At 46.6% G+C, this 9,275-nt stretch overlaps 1 protein-coding gene and 1 long non-coding RNA gene across 36 annotated transcripts in view; one reads left to right on the top strand and one right to left on the bottom strand.

The window, feature by feature from the left end:
• Window positions 1-9,275, bottom strand: part of TCF4 (transcription factor 4) — a 211,562-nt gene that overhangs the window by 170,189 nt on the left and 32,098 nt on the right. The window lies entirely within an intron of this gene.
• Window positions 203-6,991, top strand: LOC308184636. Its single transcript, XR_013942732.1, has 2 exons — window positions 203-4,289; window positions 4,324-6,991. It is a non-coding gene; the product is annotated as an uncharacterized lncRNA (long non-coding RNA).

The following is a 9,275-nucleotide window of genomic DNA, read 5'->3' on the forward strand; positions in this document are numbered from 1 at the left end:
CACAAATATGCTATCAACCCCAATATTTGGGGGTGGGTTCACGCAGAGTGGACTGCAGAGGTCGGTTTGACTGACCCGTAATCAATACGCACCTGGATGGAAGAACCATCTGCTGGCTCCCACTTTGCTGCAGATGCTCTCTGCAATTCTCAAGATCCAGAGATCTTGGAGGAAGGGACCAGAACTGGGGAATAAACCCCTTCTAGGGTTATGCCTTCCAATAAACTACTTATATAATATATATAACAATAAAAAAATCCATATTATTATACATTATATTGTTATATATTATATATGTTATATATACAGCGGGTGACCAGGGCACCAGCGAGCCCTGCAGCCACCGGGGGCTGCCCCCGGTTCCAGGCCAGCCCTTCCCATCAGCATCCAGAACCAAGAGCCATGACCAGGTGTAATTTGCAAGCCAAATCCCATCTCGCACAGACACCGGGAACTTGGAAGCCTTCCCCCACGTAGGTTTGATCAAAAATAAAAGAACAACTATTGCCTTCTTCACGCTTACGATGTTCCAGACCAGCCTAGCCCGTAATTTCCCTTGCCAGCTCAATTTACAGATGTTGCATAGACCAGTAGAGAAGGTGATGGATGTTGCATACTTATAACGGGTTTTAAATCAATTTGCAAAGCTTCAGGTCCCCTCCTGCTCCCTTAGCCCAGGGCGCTACCGCAGCGCCCTACAGCAGCAGGGGCACCGTGCCCTGTCCGTGCCTGGCGTCGGGGCTGCAGAAGCTGCTTTCAGACCCTTGGATGGGGCTGACTGAGAGGGGCACACATCTCTGCTTGCCCCAAACCAGCTGTATTTATCACACACGCTGACCTTAACTCGTCGTTCGCTTGCCTTTAAGAGCATAGGGTTTGTAACAGGACTGGTAGGTACACGGTTGTTACTGGACACCAGCGTTGGAAATTCATTGAATAAAAAAAAGATGAAGATCTAATCAACACTTAAGGACTTCCCATAAATTCCTCCCGATTAATATATTTATGCATTTCCCAGATACACGCAAACGGCAATGGCAACTTCGCATGTTCTCCTGTGGAGGAGCAGCAATTCCTAAAAGACTCCAGCCTCCTGCCCCTGTTGTGGCTGGGAGGAACACCAAAATACTTCTGGCCGCTCTTGAGAACAAGTCAAGGGAAAAAAACATGTTGTTTTGGTCACATTAAAAACAATGACAAACCACTACTGTGCTTACGGGATGGGCAGAGACAACATCTGGCCGTAGCAGGGGCCTGTGATTCAGGGATTTACATCAAACTTCGCACATAAAAAACCCTGTGGGCATAAAAAAATTATATACTCCCGTACACGCAAAGAAATTAAATGGTGTGCCTTGCTCACGTACACCAGTACGACACATCTGAATACATGCAGAAGCATACAAGCAAGGATTTCTGTGTAATACAGACAAGCCACTTAGAGGCAGCTCCTCTTAGCTGCTAATTGCCCACGCGAAATAATGGGGTACCCGGTCTGGGCACGCTCCTTGCATTGGCAGACCATTACAGATTTCTCGATAGTCTAATAAAGTAGTGCACAAACGCATGCAGTTTGTGCAAATTGATCAGAGGACAAATGTAGTTCCTCTTGCCCTTCGTGCCGTTCCCCCCTATACTTCCTTACCGCCAGGTAATTAGCGAGCCTCCCTCGGCTGTAAAGGAAAACTCTTCCCAGCCATGCTCTGATCCTGCACTAAACTCATTTGAAACAGCTCTTTTAATTCGAACTTAACTGCATTACTGCTTGAATTACAGGAACTACATCAGAGTGCTTTCCTGGGAAGAGAGGTGATGTCATGCTCTGGGCTATTACTTCAGCACAGGAAAGGATTACGGGAGGAGCTGGGAAAGAAATGGCTTTAAGAAGCACGAGCCGCAGACCGCTTGGGGTGGGAAGGGGCGCCTGGTCCCACCTCCCTGCTCAGGCAGAGCCAGAATCCGCTATAAAATTAGCGAAAACACACATCTAATTTTGTCCTTCCCCCCCCCGCTGCCCCATAAAGAAAAATAACATTTAAAAGTGTCAGAGAGAGCTGTGAAGCTCCTGCACCTCCCGAGGCAGAACTCTCAGGTCCGGGTGCCTGCGCTGCGCCCAGCAAGGCGCTGCGTGTGAGCCAGCAGCCCCAAACCCCGCCGGGGACCCCCGGCAGGACCTCAGGGGGTGCTGATCGTGGCCAGCCACGGGGCTGGAAGCTGCCAGGCGGTGCCCCGCTGAGGCTGCTCGCTGCTCAGCGCAGCTGGTGCTGGACAGAGAGGGCTGCAGAGGAGGCGCTTCAAGCAGCGGCGCCCAGAAGCACCTCTCCTGCACGTAAGAGGATTAGGACACTTTTTTTCCCCCCTTCTTTGCTTGCCCGACCGCCCAAAGCTGCATGGAGTCACCGCTGCTGCTTATGTCAGCATCGCCCCTCAGCTCGAGCGCCCGGTCCTGAGCGGGGCCAGGGAGAGGAGCTGGCCCCGCAGAACGAACCGGGGGTTTCTGCGTCTCAGCTCCCCCGCACACAAATTTGTTCTCAATTTTCTTAAGCCCAGGTATTATAAAGATTGACCTCAATGTAGTCTTTTAAGCTCACTCCGGAGATTTAGATCTGGTTTATGGGCTGCAACACGACTAGTTAGATCAAGCCTTTAGTAATCTCCTCAGTACCAATCCATCCCCTTCTCTCTCATTTACAATTTACACTGAGTACGGGTTTTGATGCTTGAAATCTGTTTTGTAGAGAATAAACACAAGTGCTTTTTATTTCCAGCAATCTTTCTACCGTGGTCCCTTCCCAGCACACCGGGGACATGGAGGATAAGGGGAAAGAACCAAGGTGGACCGGCAAGTTCTGCACCCAGTGCCTCCGTCGGGCAGCTCCTTTCACTCCACACTCTGTATTTTCACTCCCGCCACCCCTCCGGACTTCAAGGGGATGGGAAAATTATAACTGGTTCCAAAGAAATACTGAGTAATGCGTTAGATTCAGCACGCCAAAAATCAAGGCTGGTGCACGCTAGCCCTGCACCTAGCCCTCCCCTCAAAGCACTCCATCTCAAACTTGCTTTCCATTGAAAAATGAATAAAAAAAGGCTGGCCTCACTTGCCCAGCAGAAAGAAGCCTTGCTGCATGGACTCTGACCTCGTGCTAGAGCATTTACCTTGAGGGCCAGCCCTGCTGAGGACACGGGGTGAAGGACGCAGCTCAGCACCTCTCGCAGCACCGTGCCTGTGCCCCACGCGGCCCCGCTCCAGAAGGGACCTGCAACGGTTGGGCTGAGTCTCTAATAGCCGCATAAACCGTAAGAACTTCGGGACCCCAGAAGAAAACCGGCTTTGCGACAGGGCTGCTTTTACCACCGGTACGAGCCGTTGTCAGCGCCCCGAGATGCTGAGGAATGCGAGCAGCAGACTTCCTGCGGCCCCTGCCAGAACGAGCTACATCATAATTGCCATATGTTGAAAGAGCCATTCCATCTCATGCAAAGCGCGGCGTCTCGTTCCAAAATTGTGCTTTTGAGCTGAAACATCTTCTGCAGAGTTTCAGCACAAACATGACTCTTGGACAAGCTTTGGAATTACTGGCTGGGCCGCGTGATTTACGAGCGCGTATCAAAATTATGATGCATTTCCAGGCTATGATAACACAAATGTTCTTCCTAAACGGCCAAATTAATTTCAGAAAGCCAATTCAGCGGAGTGAAAGGTAAGACACCTGATCACGGACCGCCTGGCAACCGCTTCATTTTTCAGATTAAGTTTTCCTATTTTCAGCAGTTGCTCTCTCCTACGTGTGCTCTGTCAAAGCGGGGATTGCCAGGGAAGAAGTGAAAATAAATACAGAAAATAATCTCAAATACACAAACGCGTCTGAGATACTTCAATTTATTTTTCCCTGACCTTTGTCAGCTATAATTTTATACGAAACTAATAATGAGAGCTGGCAAAAATGTCTTGACACAGATGCATTTTCATGTTCCCAGTGTGAAGTTTATACCCTGTATTCTGCTCCAGTGGAGGCGTGCAACATTAACATTTAAATACGCCGATTCACAAATAAAAGTGTAAGCCGCTGTAAAACGCTCGGTACTCCCTTCTCACTACTGCTTTACAAAGAGTAGTTAAGGCTCCATCGCTAGGCCGTCTTGCATCAAAACGCACAGATCCTTCAGATGCTTTTTCACTTAAGGAATTTCAGCAAAGGAGGAACACTTTGCAGAGAAAAGCAAGGAAGAATAGGGAGAACAAGAACTGTGCTTACTACTAAGGTGCTCTTATTTACATTTATTAGGTATTGACCTAATACTCTTATTTGCATTTATTAGGTATTGACCTAATAAATGCAAATTTTAAAAAATCAGGCTGGAATTTAAGATATTTTAAAATATTTTAAGATATCAGACAAAAGATACAGATTAGGCTGGGGTGTGAGGTTTTTTTTGGTAGTGATTTTGTTTACAGGCTCAGTAGCTTGGAGAAATCTCTCTCATTTGGAGAAATTACACGTTTCATCTAACTCCTATAACCTCTACAACTCCCTGTATATTTGAACTATCTGCCATTAACTTTCCCGGGTGCAGAAGCAAGCCACGTATATAGAAAATATTCAGGACTAATTTGCAAGTTACACACAATGTATATATGTTTGTAAAATTAATATATTATGTATACGTAAGAAATACATACACATTTCTATATTCTAATACATACATTTATATAAATATTTATAGGAAATTTCTAGGACAGTTAATGGAAAGCTCCAAACTGCCTGCTTTAACAGTACTGAGTTTGGTCACAATCGATTTTTTCCTTATTTGATGTATACAACTGCAGTTTTTTTCATAGTACATATAGCATTAGTCAACTGGGGGGAGATTTTAGTCTCTTTGGTGCTGTTTTTTGTTTATTTATTTTACTTAATCTTTCAATATCTAGTATCTTAAAGGAGTTCTCGCTGCCACTGCCTCCCCCAGCTTCCTTGGCTGCACTACAAGACCGAAAACCAGGGACTCTAGGGGAAAACTAACACAAGGGTAGGGGAAACAATTACTTTTATCAGTCAGAAATCAAACCGCAAACATGCTGAATGAAATATTTTCTTTTCAAGAGAATTCAAAGTACATTTAAAAACGTTGGCTTCTTTTAAAATCTGAATTCGCAGGAGTTAAACAGAGACAAAAAGTTAATGTTCAAGCATTGCAAATATGGTGTTTGTATTTCAAAAGAAATATAAACCACTAACCTAGTGGAAATAACGAGCCAAATCCCTAGCACTGCGGCCTGTAGACAAACAGCACTATTTTCAACATCACCAGCCTCTTCCCCTAACACACAGGGAACATTTCCTTCATTTCCATTTGTTCTGCCAGTACAGCTCAATGGCTGATCTGTTCAAGGCTACAGTTGAAAAATGGATGATAGCTTATCCTTTATTGCAGTTTATCAATGAAAATAAAACCCCAAAGCATGCGATTTGCTAGTTCTAACACACTGAAGGATGCCTTAACCAAAAGCAATCAATTCAACACTCCAGCTAATACAAACAGCTAGTAGTTTGTATTTTTAGTGCTTCTGCTCGTCTCAATGCAGAACAATTTCACAAGCTTAGTCATCAAGTTACTAAACACTGATTTAAACTGCTGGATTTTGCCGATTATAATTGAAATCTAAATTTCATCCAAAAGCAAAACCTGCTGGAAACCACAATTCAAAATCACGCCTGAATAACTAATGAAAGTTTCATTCACCCTTTTTGTGCAAGACAAATATAAAGGTTACCTACCTGAATTAGTGACATAATTGTTGAAATGCAACTGATACCTAAAGGATCGCTATTTTCTAGCGAAATAATACACGGTTATAAATGGCAGAGAGCTGATGCCTGTTGTTCAAACACAGGATTTAGCTCCCTCCCTACCAAACCCCTCCACCTGGACAGGAGCATCGCCTGTTCGTGCTCCGCAGAGGCCAGGCTCCAAGGAAATGCCCTCAGGAAAGAGACCCCTACAGTGTCCAAATGGTGACCTCAAGGTCTAAGGGGACAAAACGCAGAGGGCGAGCAGCAGATGAACAGAACATGAAACCGCGCAAGGGATGGCCGAATGCGTGCTTTCAAGGGGGACCAAGAGCCAGCCAGCGAAAAAGGGCATCACTAAGCACCTCACAGCCACTAGGTTCAGGTCAAGTCAGCATCCAGAAATGTCAGGTGCTTACTGAGACTGCTTGGGTCTGGAAAAGCAGAGTGGGAAACCTCCCGCGAACAGCCTGTCTCGTGGCATTTCAGCGCTCCCACTTCTGGTCCCGGCCAAACCAGGAAGCGCAGAGGCGTGCTCAGAGCAAAACACGGGGAAGAAATGCCATCAGAACACTCTCCCGCCAGCTCGCGAAAAACATGGGCTACATGCGAATTTCAGGCAAGGCTCTGTAGTATCTCAGGCTCCTTTATTCGTCCTCAGGGCGAGCAGCAAGCAGGGCAAGTTCCCTCTTCTTCAAAAGCCCCCGGCAGGAGAGGGGAGATGTCCGGCTGCCACTTGGCTGCTTTTCTGCCAGGGAAGGGAGGGACCCAGCAGAGCCGACGGCTATAAATAAACTACAAATAACCTTGACTGGAGAAGTGCTCGGTTTCTCCAATAAAGGGGGGGTCTGCTGGAGAGCAGAGAGGTACAAAGAGACCCCCAGCAGGCCCCCAACATTTGAAGGGGGTCACGGACGGCGGCGGGCACGGCACGGAGCCGCGGGCGGGCAGGAAGATGTGCTCACCCGGGCAGATGCCTGGGCTGGAGGGAAATAACATTACGCGGTGATAAACATGGATCATGAGGCCAGGAAGAGGAGGGTGGGGAACGCGAGAGAAGAAAATCAAGAGAAATTAGCAGATTAGGAAGTTCCTCGGAGGAAGCTGATTATTTAACCCGTGGACAGTGAACCTTAGGTGAAGCGAGACTCGGACTTTTCTTTTGTAATATACAGCAGCCACCATGGAAGCTGAAGAACCTATTTAAAATTGAATGAGCCGTGATAAATTATGAAGAAACGAACAGAAAGATGGAGTTTGCAAGGGATTAAGTTAGTAATTCATCCCCAAAACGCAACTGCTGAGGGAAGAGTAAGAATCCACAAGGACCCACAGATGACAGCAGTAAGAGGGTACGAACCCAGGCACATCTGATCTCCTGTAGACCCAGCGCAGCCACCGAAGAGGTTGGAATGAGAGCAGAGAAGTAATTTGGAAGCCATCTTAGAACAGATTAATTATTGAAAGGAATTAAAATAATCAGGAAAATAAGGTACCCCAGGACAAAGCATGGCATATTTGCAGCTGAGTACTTTTTAGGCATGCTTTCACCCGTGATGCCCATCTCCGAGACGACGAGCAGAAACCCAACACCAACCACGTTGCAGCACCACGTTGTATCCCCGCACACAAAGCCTACAGGTTAACGCGGGGCTCCGAACTGCACAGCTTCTGCTTTTTGAGAACGGTACCTGGAGAGACTGACAGCCTACACCCACCGAGCTACTTCGTGAGCTCTGAAACAGAAGGCTTTAAGTTTCAGACTTCTGATGTTTTCATTTTGCTTGTTAATATCCAAGAGAAACAAGACAATTTCTTGCAAGCATTTTAAAAATCAGTCGAGCGAGTGGTCAACAAGGGCATTAAATAAACAACGAGTAATAACTGATTAACTGTGGCAACGAGAATTTACATTTTCTAGCAACCCAGCAGCTGTGAGGAGTTGTCAGGACACACTGGCTGTCTACAAGACGCATCCAACTGCCAGCTCTGCGTGGGTGACAAGACGGCGTCCCTGCCTGGGACCTCCGTGCACTCTTACCCATTGGGTTTTCATTTTCTCCATCGCATTCGGTCTCGTGCCAAAGTCAGCAAACGGAGATTTTCTGTTTAGAAGAACTTTCAATATGTGGTCAAGCCTCAAGTTTTCGCTACCCCTTTTGTATTGCCTCAGACGCAGCTGAGCCCCGGAGGGCTCTGCCAGTAGCTCCCAAACTTCTGCAACTAAAATAACCAAAAATATCAATCGAAACAAAGCTACTTCAGTGCAAACCACCCTCCCACGGATGGAACAGTTGTGGATCCAGCTTAATAACCCATGTGCCATAATGCAGTCTGCCGTCATCCCACAGTTTGGATCAGGATCACTTCCATCCAGGCTACGCAGGCGCTCCCGTTTCCCCTCTTTATTCTCAAAACGGGTGCCCCCGCTGGCAGCAGGGCACCGACCCTGGCAGGTTGTGGCAGAAATGTTTCCTCCAGCTCCCACGCCCACTCTTGCCAATTGTAAAATTTGGCACGAGATGGAGATTGAAGCAATTTTTGCTTAAAAGAGTGTCACAGGTTAGTTTCCCCCCAGCTCCAACAGCACTGCACGGGGAGGCCAAACCTAAAGCCATCGAGCTCGTGGGTCTTTCCATTGATTGTAACGGGGAGAATGCTGCCTGAGCTTTTGAGAAGACAGGCAATAAAATGTATTTCTCTCGCAGGCAAATCTTATAACAGATAGAAAAACAATCTTAGTCTCTCGCTAAAGGCACGCTCGCTAATTGAAACAGAAATAAAATGAGGAATAGGAAAGAGATAAAGCTCCAAAGTTACGCCTAGGTCCAATTAGTAGGTAGGGAGTTAAATTATCAGTTAAAGACATTCTACAAGTTCCAATGCTGAAAATTGGAAGGGAAAAAGCCTGCTGTAAAACTGCTGCCACCTGGTCTCGATAGCACAACCCAGAGCCTTTTCTACAAAGCCAATCCTTTACCTCTAGACACAGTCCAGTGACAAACGCAATTAAAGCCAGACAGAGCCGTAAGAAGCCCTGGTGGGTCGTCCAGTCCATTTATTCGCCAGGACAGCCAAGCTCCAACAAGCTCCAAGTACTTGAACTCCTTGACGGCACCCCACTCCTCTTCCCTGTAATAAACAGGCCTTCCCCAGGCTACAGCTTGCCAAAATTTGCCTAGAACTTGCCTACAGGATATGCCCACCCCGTGTCCTGCCTCACCCCACAACCCCCATTTTCAGTCCCCCAGGACAGAACCTCGTCACCTCGCTGCAATCATCCTCCAGGGTTTGCTTTTAGGGCTTCAAAAACCAGTACAAATATCCAAGCTCCCATTTTAAATGCACTTTTTTTCCTACTGCTACTGTATTTTTTTTATTATTAGTATTTAAACAGTACAATAACCTCATCAAAATTGCTAGGCAGATATTTTAAGTGATGGGTTCTGATGTTCTCTAGATGACAGCGCATGCATGGATTTA

This window comes from Anser brachyrhynchus (genome assembly GCF_964034855.1).
Source record: "Anser brachyrhynchus genome assembly, chromosome: W".
Classification (NCBI taxonomy): domain Eukaryota; kingdom Metazoa; phylum Chordata; class Aves; order Anseriformes; family Anatidae; genus Anser; species Anser brachyrhynchus.